Below are 20,672 nucleotides of genomic sequence, written 5' to 3' on the forward strand. Positions count from 1 at the left end.
TGTTACAAACATTTTATAGATGAAAAAATTTAGACTTATAGATGTGAAGTGATGTGCCTACTATACCAGGAATACATGCCAGAATTGGTGTCTAAGCTTTGCAACTCTAGAGTCCAAGTGTTAATCCGCACATCCATTGCCATGAAGAAACATAACAGTAGCCTGGGGCAAAAGGAAAAAAAGATGTGTCTTCTGTGTGTTTATTGCCAGACTATTACAATTGCAAAGACATGGAACCAACCCAAGTGCTCATCAATGATAGGCGAGATAAAGAAAATGTGGTAAATATACACCATGGAATACTATGCAGCCATAAAAAAGAATGAGATCCTATCCTTGCAGTGACATGGATGAAGCTAGAGACCATCATTCTCAGCAAACTAACACAGGAAGAGAAAACCAAACCCCACAAGTTCTTACTCACAAGAGGGAGTTGAATAATGAAAACACATAGACACCGGGAGGGGGGACAGCACACACCGGGGCCTGTCAGGGTGTGGGGTGCAAGGGGAGGGAGAGCATTAGGACAAACACCTAATGCATGTGGCACTTAAAACCTGGATGACGGGTTGATAGGTACAGCAAACCACCATGGCACATGTATACCTATGTAACAAACCTGCACCTTCTTCATAAATATCCCAGAACTTAAAGTAAAATCATAATAATAAAAAAAATGCATCTTCACTTAAAATTTTGATATTTTTTTTATCATGGATACGTTTATTGATTTTTACTTTTAAAAATACTACATTAAGCATTTACATTGATAATTGAATTTAGCACCCCATTTTTTTTTAAACGACTCTCATGTACCTCCTGTTTAAAGTACATCATTAAATTTTGTGCCCAAAGCAAATGCCTCATTCACTTGTCTTGCCCAACCCTAGTACTGGCTCTGTGACATATTCACTGCCATTGGCACTGGAGGAATGAAGGAATCTCATGGAAGTTTCTGACCAACTACTACTGGTGAATGATTATGAGAAACTCATAAAACTTACCTGGGCCTCAGTTCCTTCATCTAGGAATTGAGAGTCATAATGTAAAATAGACAATGTCACTATGGAAATTCAATTTGTAGTATAAAGTGCTTTATACAGATTACTTAAATATTATGAACTTAATTTTAACTAGATCTAATAATACAGTAAAAGAACAATGAAGAAAGGTGGGTTTGCTGGTCATTAGCCCTTACCTTTGAGCATTATCTTAGCACACTAAAATAAACCCTAGAAAGATTTCCTGCATGGCAGAATGAGGAGTACTATGAACTGGTCTCCAGTGACATGACCACAACTGTTAATATTATAAAGACAAAGATAAAACCAAGCAGTAAAACTCTCTGAAAACTGTCCTTAGTGTATACACCAAACAAAAAAGTATTTATTCAAGAAAATGTACTGAAAATAAGTTAATTGGAACTTTTGTTATTGAGCTGCAACTCACTTCCCATTGCCTAGCTCTGCATGAAAGATAGTCAACTTCAAGTGAATACAGCCAAGAAGATGAAGATATTTCTGCCCTGAGCTCTAAGTCAAGGGCTACAGTGTCTTCCTGGAAGGGGCAGACATCAAATATTTATTATCTGCTGCAGTTCACATGGCAAAGGCTAAATTCCGGGATAGTGCAGCTGAGAGGTATGATGATCTCCTTTTTCACTTAGCCTCCCTGGTAGGTAAGAATTTCTGTGCCAGGCATGACAGTCCAAGAGAACTGGAGCAATAATTTTCTTACCAAAGCTTGTTCATTAACGTAGAGTTCAACGTAGGGAGAGAAAGGCAATACTACCAGAGAATATCTCCCCTGCTCAGCACCCTACTCATGAAACAGGAATGTCACTTCAAGAAAGCTAGGCCACTATGCCTGCCCCCTGTCTAGGAGCAGTGGCTTGGAGATTTTTCCAATAAGAGAAAGGCCATAAGAATTGAAAGCTCGGAAGCCTTCCTGAAATGTATTGACTTTATTTGAAGAGGAGTGTTAGGAAGTTTATGCCTTAAGATGATATCAAAAACAACGGATATTTTTGTGAGATGGACATAAGAAAATATGAGTAGTTTCATGACAGTAATAAGCTAAACTGTAGTCTTGTTAGTTTACCAAACAGAACCAGGGAAAGGTATTCCTAAGAGGAGACCTTCTGGGGTCAAAGCAAACTTTAAAGATTATTCTCAAAAATTATTCCTGAAAAGTAGTATGACTTTAATTGGGTCAGACTGTGGAGAAATTTATACCCCAGTGCATTGATAAAAAATAGAACAATAAGCTGGCAATTAGTGGAGCCTAACAGCTGTGTGTAAGACCAGTGGAAAAAGATGGCTTAACAGAGAAATCAGAGAAAAATAAAGTCAAAGAGAGCCCTGCTAACAAGTCATCTCAGGGCAACTGTGCACATGTTCAACGCTATCCTCGGAGAAGCAACATCAGATGTTTCACACTGCAGGGGAAAAATTGCCTTCTCTAAAATAAACCAGTTAAATTACGAAGGAAATGCATTTTTAAACATTAACAATAAAGTTTGAAGGTATGAAAATCAGTATCTAGAAGTATTAAAATATATTATCTAAAATGTACAGATTTCAGGAAAAATATATGGATATGCAAAGAAATAAGAAAGTGTGAGCCATAAACAGGAAAAAAACAATAAACAAACAAAAACAATAACAAATCACCACCACCACAACAAAAAATACCTCAAGCAACAGAAGATGCCTGTGAGAGGGCATAGGTGCTGGACTTACACAAATACTTCAAAGCAGCTATTATAAATATGTTCAATAACTAAAGAAAAATCATGTTTAAAGAAGTAAAAAAAAGGAAAAATAAAGAAGTAAAGGAAGTAAAGGAATTTCTGGCAATGTCTCATCAAGCAGAGAACATCAAAAAAAGTTATTTTTAAAGAACTGGAAATTCTGTAATTGAAAAGTATAATAATTTTATTAAAAAATTACCTAGTCGGCTCAACTGCACCTGCAATCTGGCAGGAGTCAAACATCCGCTAAGTTGAATATAGATCAAAAACTATTATGCAATATGAATAACAGCAAGAAGAGAGAAATAAATATAATGAACAAAGCCTCAACAAAATGTGTAACACTTTAACCACATCAATATATGTGTAATAGGCATAGCAGAAGAAGAGGAGAAAGAAATAGAAAAAAAATAAGAAAATTATAACTGAAAACTTCTAAACTGTATGAAAAAAATCAATCTACACATTCAAGAAGCACAATAAACTAGCAGTAGGATCAACACAAAAGAGATCAACACCCAAAGACATCACATAAAATAATGTCAAAAAAACAAGGAGAAATTCTTGAAAACAACAAGAAAAAATGACTTACGCACAAGGTAACTTCAATAAGATCAGCAGCTGTTTCATTAATATCATCGCAAACAATGGAGACCTGAGCAAGTGAGAAAATAATTAAACAGAGGACTAAGAGAAAATAAAGCAAACATAAAAATCAACCAATAATATTACACCAGCAAAAGTTGTCTTTCAAAAATGAATGGGAAATAAAGATATTCCCAGATAAAAACTGAGATAATTTGTTGCAAGAAGACAACCTTATAAGAAATTGTTCGGGAAATTCTTCAGAATGAAAGTCTGTTCTTCAGGGCAAAATTAAATATATAAATGCATATTTTGTATTCTTTCTTCTTTAACTAACATAAAAAGCAATCATGTAAACCTATATATATATCAATAAATCATTGAGCTTATGACAATAAAAATGTAACATATTTGACAATAGAGTTGAAAAAATTAATAGGACAAAATCTAATAGTATGTTTGTTCTTCCATCTCTCAGTGTCTTTAAAATTCCTAAAATTATATAAAGTAATAACTACAACATTAAATTTTGGGGATTATGATGCATATATGTAATATATATGACAAAGTTTTCAAAAAAGGGGGGAAAGAAAATAGAGATATATAAAGTAAAACATCTATGTCTTTTGTGGAATTGAGTTAGTATAAATCTTTAGCTAATTCTGAAGAACTGCTTTATATGTTAAGCCCTATAATAACTACTAATAAAATAACTAAAAATATAGTTAAAAAATTAAAGAAATAAAATATGTCATCATAAAATACTCAGGCAAAAAAATCAGTAAAGAAGAAATGGAGGAACGAAAAAAGCTGTGACATATTAGAAGCAAATAGTAAAATGACAAATGCAAATAAATCAATTACAACATAAAATGTGAATGGAGAAAACAATTTAATCAAAAAAGATTGTCAGACTGGATAAAAAAGATAATGCAACTATATATTGTCACTTTGTATTTTCAAATACATGGAGAATAAAAGTGTGAAAAAAGATAATATCGCTCAAAGAGTAACCATAAGAAAGCTGAAATGGCTGTAACATGATCTGAAATGACAGACTTAAAAATGTTATTAAAGATAAACAGGGACACTGTATAATGATTAAATGGTTAATTCATCAAGAAAATTTAATAACTATAAACATATTGAACATATATTCACCTAAAAACAGGGTTTCAAAAACATAATGCAATAATTGATTGAATTCCAGGAAGAAATATTCAATTTAGGAATAATAGTGAAGATTTCAATGTACCACTTTTAATACTGTTTTTAATACTTCACTGACAGTCATGTATAGAATGCTCTACCCAAATACAATATATACTCTTCTGAAGCTATCATTGAATGGTCTCCAAGAGACAGGATATGGTAGGCCATAAAACAGGGCTAATGAATTTAAAAGATTTGAAATTATACAACTATATTTTGTGACCAAATATAATGGAAATATAAATCAATAACAAAAAGAAATTTAGGATTTGTGATGATTGAAAATGCAACACAGCATACTTAAAACTTAAAGGTTACAGCTGTAGCACTCATAGGAGCAAAATATGTGTCTGTAAATCTCTACATAAAAATAAGAGGAAAGATTTCATGTGTATGACCATATGTATAATTCTTTTTCTTTAAGAGTCTGGACATGTAGAGCAAAATGAACCTAAAAAATCAGAAGGAAGAAGATATTAAAGACGATAGTATAAATACATGAAATAGAGAATTGAATAACAATAGAGAAAATCAACAAAGCCCAATGACCATTTTTTGTCAAAATCAACAAAATTAACAAAATTTTGGCTAAACTAACAAGAAAACAGCAGAGAAATATCATATTACCAAAATTAGTAACAAAAGGAGTATCACTACTGACATTAGAGAAACAGAAGGGATTACAGAAGGCAATATTATAATCACTCTACATCGACAACAACAACGAAACATAAATGGAAGGGACGTATTTCCAGAAAGACAGAAACTACTGGAAAAAAACTCATGAAGAAACAGAAAATCTGAAGAGACTTATACAAGTACAGAGATGAGATTAGTAACTATGAAACTAACCATCAATATTAGACAGATCAACAACACAGAAAATTAACAAGGATATTCAGGACTTGAACTCAGTTCTGGACCAAGTGGACCTAACAGACATCTACAGAACTCTCCTCCCCAAATCAACAGAATATACATTCTTTTCAGCACCACGTCACACTTATTCTAAAATTGACCACATACGTGGAGGTAAAACACTCCTCAGCAAATGCAAAAGAACAGAAATCATAACGGTCTCTCAGACCACAGTGCAATCAAATTAGAACTCAAGATTAAGAAACTCACTCAAAACCACACAATTACATGGAAACTGAACGACCTGCTCCTGAATGATGACTGGGCTCCTGAATAATAAAATTAAGGCAGAAATAAACAAGTTCTTTGAAAACAATGAGAACAAAGACACAATGTACCAGAATCTCTGGGACACAGCTAAAGCAGGGTTTAGAGGGAAATTTATAGCACTAAATGCCCACATCAGAAAGCAGGAAAGATCTAAAATCAACACCCTAACATCACAATTAAAAGAACTAGAGAAGCAAGAGCAAACAAATTCAAAATCTAGCAGAAGACAAGAAATAACTAAGATCAGAGCAGAACTGAAGCAGATAGAGACATGAAAAACCATTAAAAAAATAAATCCAAGAGCTGTTTTTTAAAATAATCAACAAAATAGACCACTAGCCAGACTAATAAAGAAGAAAAGAGAAAAGAGAGAAGAATCAAATAGACACAATAAAAAATGATAAAGGGAATATCACCACTGATCCCCCAGAGATACAAACTACCATCAGAGAATACTATAAACACCTCTATTCATCTAAATTACAAAATCTAGAAGAAATGGATAAATTTCAGGACACATACACTCTTCCAAGTCTAAACCAGGAAGAAGTCAAATCCCTGAATAGACCAATAAAAAGTTCTGAAAGTGAGGCAATAACTAATATCCTACCAACCAAACAAACCCCAGGACCAGACAGATTCACAAACAAATTCTATCAGAGGTACAAAGAGGAGCTGGTACCATTTCTTCTGAAACTATTCCAAACAGTAGAAAAAGAGAGACTCCTCCCTAACTCATTTTGTGAGGCCAGCATCATCCTGATACCAAAACCTGACAAGACATAACAAAAAAAGAAAATTTCAGGCCAATATCCCTGATGAACATCAATTCAAAAATCCTTGATAAAATACTGGCAAACTGAATCAGCAACACATCAAAAAGCTTATCCACCACGATCAAGTTGGCTTCATCCCTGGGATGCAAGTCTGGTTCAACATACCCAAATCAAAAAAAGTAATCCATCACATAAAGAGAACCAATGACAAAAAACCACATGATTATCTCAATAGATGCAATAAAGGCCTTTGATAAAATTCAACACCCCTTCATGCTAATAACTCTCAATAAACTAGGTATTGATAAAACATATTTCAAAATAATAAGAGCTATTTATGACAAACCCACAGGCAATATCATACTGAATGGGCAAAATCTGGAAGCATTCCTTTTGAAAACCGGCACAAGACAAAGATGCCCTTTCTCACCACTCCTATTCAACATAGTATTGGAAGTTCTGGCCAGAACAATCAGGCAGGAGAAAGAAATAAAGGGTATTCAAATAGGAAGAGAGGAAGTCAAATTGTATCTGTCTGCAGATGACATGATTTTATATTTAGAAAACCCCAGCATCTCAGCCCAAAATCTCCTTAAGCTCATAAGCAACTTCAGCAAAGTCTCAGGATACAAAATCAATGTGCAAAAATCACAAGCATGCTTATATACCAATAACAGACAGAGAGGCAAATCATGAGTGAACTCCCATTCACAGTTGCTACAAAGAGAATAACATACCTAGGAATACAACTTACAAGGGATGTGAAGGACTTCTTCAAGGAGAACTACAAACCACTGCTCAAGGGAATAAAAGAGGACACAAACAAATGGAAGAACATTCCATGCTCATGGATAGGAAGAATCGATATCATGAAAATGGCCATAGTGTCCAAAGTAATTTATACATTCAATGCTATCCCCATCAAGCTACCATTGAGTATCTTCACAGAATTAGAAAAAAACTACTTTAAATTTCATATGGAACCCAAAAAGAGCCTGTACAGCCAAGACCATCCTAAGCAAAAAGAACAAAGCTGGAGGCATCACTCTACCTGACTTGAAACTATACTACAAGGCTACAGTGACCAAAACAGCATGGTAATGGTACCAAAACAGATATACAGACCAATGTCACAGAACAGAGGCCTCAGAAGTAATGCCACACATCTACAACCATCTGGTTTTTGACAAACCTGACAAAAACAAGAAATGGGGAAAGGATTCCATATTTAATAAATGGTGTTGGGAAAACTGGCTAGCCTTATGCAGAAAACAGAAACTGGACCCCTTCCTTAAACCTATACAAAAATTAACTCAAGATGGATTAAAGACTTAAACTTAAGACCTAAAAACCATAAAAACCCTAGAAGAAAACGTAGGTAATACCATTCAGGACATAGGCATGGGCAAAGACTTCATGAATAAAACACCAAAAGCAATGGCAACAAAAGCCAAAATAGACAAATGGGCTCTAATTAAACTAAGGAGTTTCTGCACAGCAAGGGAAACTATCATCAGAGTGAACAGGCAGCCTACAGAACAGGAGAGTATTTTTGCAATCTATCCATCTGACAAAGGGCTAATATCCAGAATCTACAAGGAACTAAAACAAATTTACAAGAAAAAACCAATCCCATCAAAAAGTGGGCAAAGGATATAAACAAGCACTTCTCAAAAGAAGACATTTATGTGGTCAAAAACATGAAAAAAAGCTCATCATCACTGATCATTAGAGAAATGCAAATCAAAACCACAATGAGATAAAACCTCATGCCAGTTAGAATGGCGATTGTTAAAAAGTCAGGAAAAAACAGATGCTGGAGAGATTGTGGAGAAATAGGAAGGCTTTTACACTGTTGGTGGGAGTGTAAATTAGTTCAACCATTGTGGAAGACAGTGTGGCAATTCCTCAAGGATCTAGAACCAGAAATACCATTTGACCCAGCAATGCCATTACTGGGTATACACCCAAAGGTATAAATTATTCTACTATAAAGACACATGCACACAGATGTTTACTGCAGTACTGTTCACAATAGCAAAGACTTGGAACCAACCCAAATGTCCATCAGTGATAGACTGGATAAAGAAAATGTGGCACATACACACCATGGAATACTATGCAGCCATAAAAAAGGATGAGTTCATGTCCTTTGCAGGGACATGGATGATGCTGGAAACCATCATTCTCAGCAAACTAACACAAGAACAGAAAACCAAACACTTCATGTTCTCACTCATAAGTGACAGTTGAACAATGAGAACACATGAACACTGGGAGGGCAACATCACACACCAGGGCCTGTCAGGGGGTGGGGAGCTAGAGGAGGGATAGCATTAAGAGAAATACTTAATGTAGATGATGGGTTGATGAGTGCAGCAGACCAACATGGCACGTGTATACCTATGTAACAAACCGACACGTTCTGCACATGTATCTCAGAACTTGAAGTATAATAATAAAAAAAGGATGAAAAAAATTGTAAAAAAAAATCCCAGCAAATTGGATCCAGCAAAATATAAAAAGGATTATACACAATTATCAAATGGGATTTATTTTAGGAATGAAAAGTTTGTATAACACCAGTTTGTATTAGTTTGGTGCAAAAGTTATTGCAATTTTGCCATTACCTTTTTTTTTTTTTTTTTTTTTTTCTGAGACAGAGTCTCACTCTCTTGCCCAGGCTGGAGTACAGTGGCTTGATGTTGGCTCACCACAACCTCCACCTCCTGGATTCAAGTGATTCTCCTACCTCAGCCCCTCGAGTAGCTGGGATTACACGCACCCACCACCACACCCGGCTAATTTTTGTATTTTAATAGAGACGGGGTTTCACCATGTTGGCCAGGCTAGTATCAAACTCCTGACCTCGTGATCCAAATGCCTCAGCCCCCCAAAGTGCTAGGATTACAGGCTTCAGCCACCTCATCTAGCCGCCATTACTTTAAGGAACCATCTAGGAACAAAATATACACACAGCATTATTTTGTGTGTGTATTCACAAAATATACACACAGCATTAAGGGCTGGTTTTTATCTTTTATTTTTCAAATCCTCTTTTCTTCCCTAGGTGTCCAAGTCACACAGAGCCACGGAATCTCACAGGTGTCTGAGAATTCCTCCTCCTGGGACTCTCAGAGGATCCAGAACTGCAGCCCGTCCTCGCTGGGCTGTCCCGGTCCATGTATCTGGTCACGGTGCTGAGGAACCTGCTCATCATCCTGGCTGTCAGCTCTGACTCCCATCTCCACACCCCCATGTACTTCTTCCTCTCCCACCTGTGCTGGGCTGACATCGGTTTCACCTCGGCCACGGTTCCCAAGATGATTGTGGACATGCAGTCGCATAGCAGAGTCATCTCTTATGCGGGCTGCCTGACACGGATGTCTTTCTTGGTCCTTTTTGCATGTATAGAAGACATGCTCCTGACTGTGATGGCCTATGACTGCTTTGTAGCCATCTGTCGCCCTCTGCACTACCCAGTCATCGTGAATCCTCACCTCTCTGTCTTCTTAGTTTTGGTGTCCTTTTTCCTTAGCCTGTTGGATTCCCAGCTGCACAGTTAGATTGTGTTACAATTCACCGTCTTCAAGAATGTGGAAATCTCTAATTTTGTCTGTGAGCCATCTCAGCTTCTCAACCTTGGCTGTTCTGACAGCGTCATCAATAGCATATTCTTATATTTCGATAGTACTATGTTTGGTTTTCTTCCCATTTCAGGGATCCTTTTGTCTTACTATAAAATTGTCCCCTCCATTCTAAGGATTTCATCGTCAGATGGGAAGTATAAAGCCTTCTCCACCTGTGGCTCTCACCTGGCAGTTGTTTGCTTATTTTATGGAACAGGCATTGGCGTGTACCTGACTTCAGCTGTGTCACCACCCCCCAGGAATGGTGTGGTGGCATCAGTGATGTACACTGTGGTCACCCCCATGCTGAACCCTTTCATCTACAGCCTGAGAAACAGGGACATTCAAAGCGCCCTCTGGAGGCTGCGCAGCAGAACAGTCGAATCTCATGATCTGTTCCATCCTTTTTCTTGTGTGGGTAAGAAAGGGCAACCACATTAAATCCCTGCATCTGCAAATCCTGCTCCTTAGTCACATTATTTTTGTGGCTTGATGGCTTTTATTCCTTTCCGCATTTCCTATGTGAATATTGTTTTCTTCGTTATGCCTTTAACTGGAATGGGTGAGTATTCTGGGATCCTTTGTTTAGCAGAAACCTCATGACTGAATCCTCTATACCTAGGCGGCCTCCTTTAGTTTCTGAACAATAACCCTGTCATCCAGGTGGAATCACAACCATCTTTTTATATACGTGAAGTCCTCAATTCATTTTGGAATTCCCTGAAAGTTGACTTTATGGAAACAATGTACAGCAGGTCCTCCAACACCATTGGTGCATTCAAAGTTGTGTAGTTATAATGTTGGGGAGGAATAAGTGGTTTCACTATACCTAATTTTGCTTCAAGGTGAAGTTTCCAAGAGACTTTCAGAGATGTTAAGTGAGGACATGCTGTACATCCAATTCATATCCTCTTCCAGAGTTCACATGTAATTTCTTTATAAACTGCTTCTAGAGAATCTATTTAGGCAGGTTATGTGTAGAGATCCATGTGACCAGTCCTCAATCTTGGCTTTGAGTCAAATCACCTGGGGAGCTTACAAATGATGAGGCCTGGGTCTCATTACCTGAGATTCTGATTTCCCGGCACCTGTGTGAGTATGTGGATTTTTTTTTTTTTTTTTTAAAGCATCAGAGGTGGTTGCAATGACGAAGTTTTTAAGGCATCAAGCTCCAATGAGTAAGAAGAGAAGTTAATTGTAATATGATTTCTTCAAATATTATCTTCAAATGCATTGTCCATCAACACCATACAAATATCTATTATGCTGTTGTTTCTTACCATTTAGCATTTTCTATTTTTTTCTTTTTCTTTTTTTTTTTTTCTTTTTGAGGCAGAGTTTCACTCTTGTTGCCCAGGCTGGAGTGCAATGGCACGATCTCGGCTCACTGCAACCTCTGCCTCCCGTATTCAAGCGATTCTCCTATCTCAGCCTTCCAAGTAGCTGGGATTACAGGCATGCGCTACCATGCCCGGCTAATTTTTTTTTTTCGGTATTTTTAGTACAGACAGTGGTTCTCCATATTGGTCAGGCTGGTCTTGAACTCCCGACCTCAGGTGATCCGCCCGGTTCCGCCTCCCAACGTTCTGGCGTGTTACAGGCGTGAGCGACCACGCCCAGCCACCACTTAGCATTTTCATTTTACATTTGTTGAAATTATAGATTTATACACACTTTGATTGCTGCTTTGTGATACACTTGCATATACATAAGATGGGAAATAGAAAAGAATAAAATGGGCACAGTATCCCTGAAGTTTCACATTCCGAGACATGTTAAAAATATTTGCTCTTTAGAAATTTGTTTCAATTGAGAAACTGTGGTATACACACCCAATGAAGTATTATTCAGCCTAAAAAGGCATAAACAAAATCCTCTCCACTGCAGACAAAATGGATGAGATTGCAGGTCTGTATATTAAGTGAAATAAGCCAGGCAGAGAATGACAAATATTTCATATCCTCACTTCTATGTAGGAACAAAAAAGAAAATCTTGGCCAGGTGTGGTGGCTCAGGCCTGTAATCCCAGCACTGTGGGAGGCCAAGTCGCACGGATCACTTGAGGCCAGGAGTTCGAGACCCACCTGGCCAACATGGTGAAACCCCGACTCTACTGAAAACGCAAACAATTAGCCGGGCGTGGTGACGCGTGCCTGTAGTCTCACCTACTCCGAGGGCTGAGCCCCAAGAAGCACTTGAACTCGGGAGGCGGAGGTTGCAGTGAGCCCAGATTGTGCCTGTATACTCCAACCTGGGCAACAGAAAGAGACTCCATCACACACCTACACACAAAAGGAATCTCAGGAAGGTGGAAAGTATAAAGGTGGTTAGCAGACGCTAGGAAGAAAACAAGTGGGATGGGGAATGAAGAGAGGTGGATAATTGGGTCCCAAAATACAGAAAGATGGAATAAGTGAGTTCTAGTGTTTGATAGTACAGTATGAAAATTTTAGTTCACAAGAATTTCTGGCATATTTCCAGATGCTTTGGTAAGAAGCTTCCTAACTTTCTCATTATGCTGGTTTTTCAGCTATTCTCTTTCTGCTCTCGAAATCATGCTGGATTTTTCGTTTTTGGTTTTTTGTTTTGAGACAGAGTTTCGCTCTTGTTTGCCCAGGCTGGAGTGTAATGGTGCAATCTTGGCTCACCGCAACCTCTGCCTCCTGGGTTCAAGCGTTTCTCCTGCCTCCATCTCCCGAGCAGCTGGGATTACAGGCATGCCCCAGCACGCCCAGCTAATGTTGTATTTGTAGTAGAGATGGGGGGGTTTCTTCCTGTCTGTCAGGCTGGTCTTGAACTCCTGACCTTAGGTGATCCGCCCTCCTTGGCCTCCCAAAGTGCTTGGATTACAGGCGTGAGCAACCGCTCCCGGCCCATGCTGCATCCTTATCTGTTGTCTGTTGTTGTTTGTTTGTTTGTTTTTGAGCCCAGAAATAACTTCTCATCTATGTGTTCAAATGATTTTTAACATGAGTGCTAAGAAAGTCCATTGGTGGAAAAGCAGCCTTTTCAAGAAATGGTGATGGAGAAACTTGATTTCCACATGCAGAAGAATGAAGGTGGACTCTATGTCACACCAGGTGCAAAAATGAACACAAACTGGATCAAAGACCTAACCCCAAGTGCTGAAAGTATAATATGCCTAAAAGAAAACATTGGCCACACTTTCATGACATCAGATTGGGCAATGCTTTCTGGGATATGACACCAAAAGCATAGGCAACAAAGGAAAATTAGATTCCTTGGATGACATCAAAATGACAGACACTTTTGTGCATCAGCAAACACTGTGAACTGAGTGAAAAGATAACCCATGGATTAGGAAAAATATTCAAAAATCATATCTCTGAAAAGAGGCTGATATGCATCATATACAAAGAACAGCTAGAACTGAACAACAAGAAACCCAAAGCATCCCATGAACAATGGTCAGAAGACTTGAGTAGACGTGTCCTTAAAGAAGATACAGCAATGGCCAATAAGCATCTAAAATGATGTTCAAAATCACTGATCATAGGGAAGCGCAAATCAAACCAAGAATGTGATACCACACATTTGGATGGATATGATAAACAAAGAAGCATTGGTGAAACTAGAGGGAAGTAGGAATGCTGGAATCTGATTGGAGGGAATGTAAAACCGTGAAGGAACAGGGAAACTACTATGGCGTGTACTGGAAAAAGTAGAAACAGGATTATCAGATGTTCCCGCAGTTGCACTTGTGGGTACCTGCCAAAAAGAATTAGAAGCCAGGAGTGGAAGAGAGATTTGTACACCCAAATTCATAGCAGCACTACTCACAACATCCAAAATGTGGAAGGAGCCCAAGGGTTCGTGGACAGATGAATTAAAAGGCACACTGCAGTTCATTCATGCAATGGAAGACTATTCAGCCTTAAAAAGGCAGGCACTTCTGGCCGGTGCGGTGGCTCACGCCTGTAATCCCAGCATCTTGGAAGACCCAGGTGGGTGGATCGCCTGAGGCCAGGAATTCAAGACCAGCCTGGCCATCTTGGTGAAACCCTGTCTCTACTGAAAATGCAAAACATTAGACGAGCGTGGTGGCGTGTGCCTATACTCCCAGCTACTCGGGAGGCTGAGGCACAAGAATCGCTGGAACCCGGGAGACGGAGGTTGCAGTGAGCCCAGATTGTGCCACTGCACTCCAGCCTGTGCGACAGAGTGAGACTCCATGTAAATACAAAACAAAACAAAACCAAAAAAAAAAACCAAAAAAAAAAACACCCAAACAACCAGACAGGCACTTCTGACACAGGCTGCAACACGAATGAACCTGGAAGACATTCTCGTCAGTGAAATAAATAAATCCCAAAAGGATAAACACGACCAGGCTCAGTGGCTCGCACCTGTAACCCCAGCACTTTGGGAGGCTGAGGCAGGCGGATCACTTAAGGTCAGGAGTTCGAGACCAGCCTGGCCAATATGGTGAAAGCTCGTCTCTATTAAAAATACAAAAATTAGCTGGGTGTGGTGGCACACACCTGTAATCCCAGCTACTCGGGAGACTGAGACACAAGAATCGCTTGAACCCACCATGTGGAAGTTGCAGTCAGCCGAGACCACGCCACTGCACTCCAGCCTGGGCGACAGAGAAAGACTCTGTCTCCAAAACAAACAAACCAAAAAAATTAAACACGGTGTGATTCCACTTATATCACGTGTCTAGAGTAGTTAAACTTACAGAGTTACAAAATAGAATGGTGGCCCCCAGGGGTGGGCGAGAGAGAGAGAGGAATGGAGAGGTTGGTTAATAGGTGCAATTTCCATTTTCAAGGATAAAACTGTTCTGGAGATGATGGCGGTGATTGTTGCTAAACAATGTGAATGTACCTAATGTGATTAAACTGTAAACTGAAAAATAGTGGAAATTGTAAATGTTTATACTGGCCATTCTATATGAAATAATCTATATTTATAATTTATAACATTTATACGTGGCATACTTTCCCATAATAAAAGGTGAAAATTAAAGCACTTGAATCTTGTGAAAGAAAAGAAAGAAGCGAATAATACACACAAGCTCTCTCCTGATTAGAGGAAGAGCCCCAAAGCTTCTATGGACACTCACTTTTCTCTTCTTCTTCCTGCATGATGATGAGGAAATCCTTAGAGCTTGGGGAACTTGGGTGACTGGCTAATGAAGAGCTCGGTGCCCTGAGCCCCCAGGCCATAGAATAGTAAATACTCAGTCTGTACCTCCAGCCCTCCTGTGTGAGGTTGCAGTCCTGTGGGCTCCACAACCGTCACCTGTATCAGGAGGCTCATGTCTCACCCTGTCTTCTGGCCAGCCTTGAGGACGGAGTCTGAGCCTCCAATGTGCATCACTCAGGGAGGACAGTGGACCTGTTCTCCGTGGTCATGGCCCAGCAGAGGGGAAGGGCAGTGCAGTGAGTGCTGAGGGACGGTCGGGAGCCTTGTTTGTTTCCTCATCCTCAGGACCAACAGGAGAGTGCCGTGGGCAGATGGGAGGAGGCCAATGTGCGAACTGTCAGCTCAGCAGACTGTGGAGTTTCCGTTCTTGGTTGTGGTGGGGGGTCTCTCTCAGGAATCCTCTTCAAAATTTTGCTTCCCTCCCCCACTGGTTGTCCTTTTCATAGACATCTCACCCACGATAGCAGGGAATGAGTCCCTCTAAACTATTCCCTCAGAACAACAAAAAGATGATGAAGGTGATGATGAGGATAAAGAGGATGGTGACAGACACCACAGCATCATGAACCCTTACTGAGGGCTTCCTAAAGGCCAGGCTCTGAGCTCTGTGCTCTCTGCAGCTTGTTTCATTTCATCTGCGTAGTCTCCCAGTTATTAGTGCACATTTCAGGATTATTTTACAGACTAGAAAAGGAGCAACACATTTTCATATAACTTGTACCAGATCATGAAGTCAAAAAGGGTGAAGCCCAATTTGAACCAGGCAGTCTAAGGCCAGATACATGGCATCTGGCCAGTCCTCTCCCTGCATCCACCCTGCCCCCTCCAATCCTTGTCACTCAGGACGATGCCCCTGCTCACTGTGCCCTTCCCTTTTGGGGTTCCTTGTAGACCACAGCTAGACCAGTGGCTGCCACAATCACTGTGTCAGGTATGGAAAGGGAAGCTGAGATCACATCAAAGATTCCAGAAAGAATTGGCACAGGATCATTCGGGATGCATCTCTCCCTTGCCCCTGTTCCTGGCTTTCCTTACAGCTCTTGACTTCCTCAAAGGAGTCATAAATTCGGGGTTTGGCTTCCGTTCCTATTGAGGAAACTGGAAACCATTTCAAAAATGCTCCTCAGATGTGCCTGTGGTTAAGACCTCTGAGCTCTGTTGAAAATTTTGGAAGCTGGGCACAATGGCTCACGCCTGTAATCCCAGCACTTTGGGAGGCTGAGGCAGGCGAATCACAAGGTCAGGTGTTCGAGACCAGCCTGGCCAATATGGTGAAACCCCGTCTCTCCTAAAAAGAGAAAAAAATGAGCCGGGCGTGGTGGTGGGCGCCTGTAATCTCAGCTACTCAGCAGGCTGAGGCAAGAGAATAGCTTGAACCTGGGACGCGGAGGTTGCAGTGAGCCGAGATGACTCCACTGCACTCCAGCCTGGGCAACAGAACGAGACTCCATCTGAAAAACAAAAACAAAAGCAAAAACAAAAACAAAAACAAAAAAGAATGCACAACATTTTGAGAATTGGGAGACCATCAAGTATAGCGCCTGGGACTTAGAGTCTGGCCATTAATTTTCAATACCACCCTTTCAACTTCTCTGTATGGCAAGGGGTGAGACGTCCATCCTCTGAGACAGCACTCTCATCTGAGTTGATTTCTAGTTGATCCAATGGAAGCGAGTGATGATTAAACCGATCGTGGGTGCCCACTGCGTGATCTCTATGTGATGGATGCATAAAGTCAAGGCAAAGTGAATTTTAGATACATTCGTTAATATTTTCAGCTTAAACTCCATACGGTTCAACGTAAATATCCCCTGACCTGAAGTTCTGGTTTCCCTGCATTCCAGACAGGACATTTTCTTTTGTCCTTATCTCAGTAAGTACTGAGTATTGTGAGAGGAACAAGTGAGTCTCTTTTGTTTCTGATTCTCCAGAGCCTGTGTCTTGCTTGGCACATAGGAGATAGCAAAAGTAAACATCTCTGTGAATTACTGAATTGACACTTCCTTGGTTCACAAAAATTGGCTGTCATCAGTGTGACGTCAGTGTGACAGAGCGTGTGTTTTTGGTTTTTTGTTTTTTGAGACGGAGTTTTTCTCTTATTGCCCAGGCTGGAGTGCAGTGGTGTGATCTCAGCTCACTGTAGCCTCTGCCTCCCGGGTTCAAGCCATTCTCCTGCCTCTGTCTCCTGAGTAGCGGGGACTACAGGCACGCGCCACCATACTGGGCGAAGATTTGTAGTTTCAGTAGAGGCGGGGTTTCACCATGTTGGCCGGGATGGTCTTGATCTCCTGACCTCGTGATCCGCCCTCCTCGGCCTCCCAAAGTGCTGGGATCACAGGCGTGAGCCACCGCGTCCGGCCAAACGTTCTGATGAAAACTCTAAGTCCACCGAAGCTAAGGACAGGAGTTATAGCTTCCATGAATTTTAAAACCAGACCCACCGATTTGAGTAAGCAATTACTCTCTTGAAGGAGAAAAGTCAGAAAACGTGATGATGAAATCACTAGGACCTAACTGGCCTGTGGAACTATTTTCTGCTTATGAACTATCAACTTTAATTTCATTTCCAGATGGCATGGTCTCAGCAGTTATACAGTGTTTACAGATGTTCTAAATCAAGGGAATTTGTATCAATCTATTCAAATAAAATAAAATATTTGAGTTCTTAAACTCCTTTAATTAGGATAACCTTTTTCTTATAGTGAAGAGAATGGTTTTATTACATAGTTTCCTTCGGTAAAGATAGGCTGTCTTTTCTAGCAGTTAGGAATTTCTTATATATGATGATCTGGTTCTTGGAACATTCTTGAATCTAGTGTCTCTGAGGCAGGTGTGTACAGCAAGAAGTGAAGAACACAGAAATCAATGATGAAAGCATTAGAAGACAATTGAGTTTGTCAGAACTGCAAAATATTGCTGAGTGTGGATTGCTCTGAAATCTGAAAACATTACTTGTGAATTGCTTCTATCCAAAATGCAGACACGATGCTGGGTGTTGGTTTACTTGTTTCCGATTTCTCAACCCTCTTTTCTAGGCAAAAGGTGTCCAATCTCTACAGACCCACAGAATCTAACAGATGTCTCTATATTCCTCCTCCTAGAACCTCAGAGGATCCAGAACGACAGCCGGTCATCGCTGGGCTGTTCCTGTCCATGTGCCTGGTCACGGTGCTGGGGAACCTGCTCGTCATCCTGGCCGTCAGCCCTGACTGCCACCTCCACACCGCCATGTACCTCTGCCTCTCCAACCTGTCCTTGCCTGACATCGGTTTCACCTCCACCACGGTCCCCAAGATGATTGTGGACATCCAGTCTCACAGCAGAGTCGTGTCCTATGCAGGCTGCCTGACTCAGATGTCTCTCTTTGCCATTTTTGGAGGCATGGAAGAGAGACATGTTCTTCAGTGTGATGGCCTATGACCGGTTTGTAGCCATCTGTCACCCTCTATATCATTCAGCCATCATGAACCCGTGTTTCTGTGGCTTTCTAGTTTTGTTGTCATTTTTTTTTCTCTCAGTCTTTTAGACGCCCAGCCGCGCAACTTGATTGCCTTACAAATGACCTGCTTCAAGGATGTGGAAATTCCTAATTTCTTCTGTGACCCTTCTCAACTCCCCCATCTTGCATGTTGTGACACCTTCACCAATAACATAATCCTGTATTTCCCTGCTGCCATATTTGGTTTTCTTCCCATCTTGGGGACCCTTTTCTCTTACTATAAAATTGTTTTCTCCATTCTGAGGGTTTCATCATCTGGTGGGAAGTATAAGGCCTTCTCCACCTGTGGGTCTCACCTGTCAGTGGTTTGCTGATTTTATGGAACAGGCGTTGGAGGGTACCTCAGTTCAGATGTGTCATCTTCCGCGAGAAAGGCTGCAGTGGCCTCAGTGATGTACACGGTGGTCACCCCCATGCTGAACCCCTTCATCTACAGCCTGAGAAACAGGGATATTAAAAGTGTACTGCGGCGGCCGCACGGCAGCACGGTCTAATCTCGATATCTTCTTATCTGTTCCATTCCTTTTGTAGTGTGGGTTAAAAAAGGCAGCAAGGTCAAATAAGAATGATATCACAGGGTGAACACCCACTGTGATATTAGGAGTAATACCTCCCTAGGATATAGAATATACTGCCACAGAGTATACACACATGGGGTACACCCACTGTGATATTAGAAGCAATATCTCCCTAAACTATGAGGAAAAATATCACAGGGTGTGCACACTGTGTGATATGAGGAGTAATATTTACCCTGGATATTATGACTAATATCAAGAGTGTACACACACGGGGTACACGCATTGTGATACCAGGAGTTGTATCTCCCTAGGATATTACGAATACTATCACAGGGTATACACTATGTGCGTACATCCACTGTGATATTTGAAGTAATATCTCTCTATGAGATTGCAAATAACATCAAAGCGTGTACACCCCTGTGACATATTAGGAGTAACATCCTTCTAGGGTATTACATATAACGTCACAACGTGTACACCTTCTGTGATGTTTTACACTCTTTGTGACATTAAGAGAAACATCCCCTTTGGATATTATGAATAATGACACAGGAGGGGTACACACATGGTGTACACCGCCTGTGTCATCAGGAGTAACATTCCCCTAGGATATTATGAATAATATCACAGCAGGTGTACACACATGGTGTACACTCCATGTGACATTCGGAAGAGCATGCCCCTAGGATATTAGGAAAAGTATCACAGGCGTTGAATACCCATTTTTAATGCATAATGTCACCCCCGGTGACATTAAAAATAACATCCCCCTTGGATATTACGAATAATATGACAGGGAGTACACCCCGTGTGACATTAAGAGTAACATCCCCCGAGGATATAACGAATAATATCAGAAGGTGTCCATGCATTGTGACCTTAGTAGTAACATCTCTTTAGGATATTACAAATAATACCACAGGGTGTACAGGCATTGTGACATTAGTAGTAACATCCTGCTGGGATATGACGAGTCATATCACAGGGTGTACACCCCCGTGACAATAGTAGCAACATTCCCCTAGAATATTAGGAATAATATCACAGGAGGTACAGCCCCTGTGATTTACGAGTAGCATGTCTATAGAATATTACAACTCATATCACTGTGTGACTCTGTGTACATCCCGTGTGACTTTAGGAGTAACATCCCACAAAACTATGATGAAAAATATCACAGGGTGAACACCCCCTGTGACCTGAGGAATAACGTACTTTTAGGATATTATGAATGATGTGACAAGGTGTACACACCCTGTGACGTTAGGAGCACTATCCATCTAGGATGTTAGGAAGAAATTCACACGGAACACACCCCCTGTGACATTAGGATAT

The 20,672-nt window shown here is 40.3% G+C and overlaps 2 pseudogenes across 1 annotated transcript in view; both read left to right on the forward strand.

Moving 5' to 3' along the window:
- The window catches only part of LOC100981612 (olfactory receptor 7E24-like), a 62,504-nt pseudogene extending 51,904 nt beyond the window's left edge, over window positions 1-10,600 (forward strand). Inside the window, exon 2 of the transcript XR_010109656.1 lies at window positions 9,584-10,600. The product of XR_010109656.1 is annotated as an olfactory receptor 7E24-like (transcript). The remainder of the gene's footprint in view (window positions 1-9,583) is intronic.
- A 7,942-nt stretch (window positions 10,601-18,542) lies between these two features.
- Window positions 18,543-19,307, forward strand: LOC100980936 (olfactory receptor 7E24-like; annotated as a pseudogene).
- Window positions 19,308-20,672: the final 1,365 nt, after the last annotated feature.

The sequence above is a fragment of the Pan paniscus genome, chromosome 14, assembly GCF_029289425.2.
Source record: "Pan paniscus chromosome 14, NHGRI_mPanPan1-v2.0_pri, whole genome shotgun sequence".
In the NCBI taxonomy this organism is placed as follows: Eukaryota; Metazoa; Chordata; class Mammalia; order Primates; family Hominidae; genus Pan; species Pan paniscus.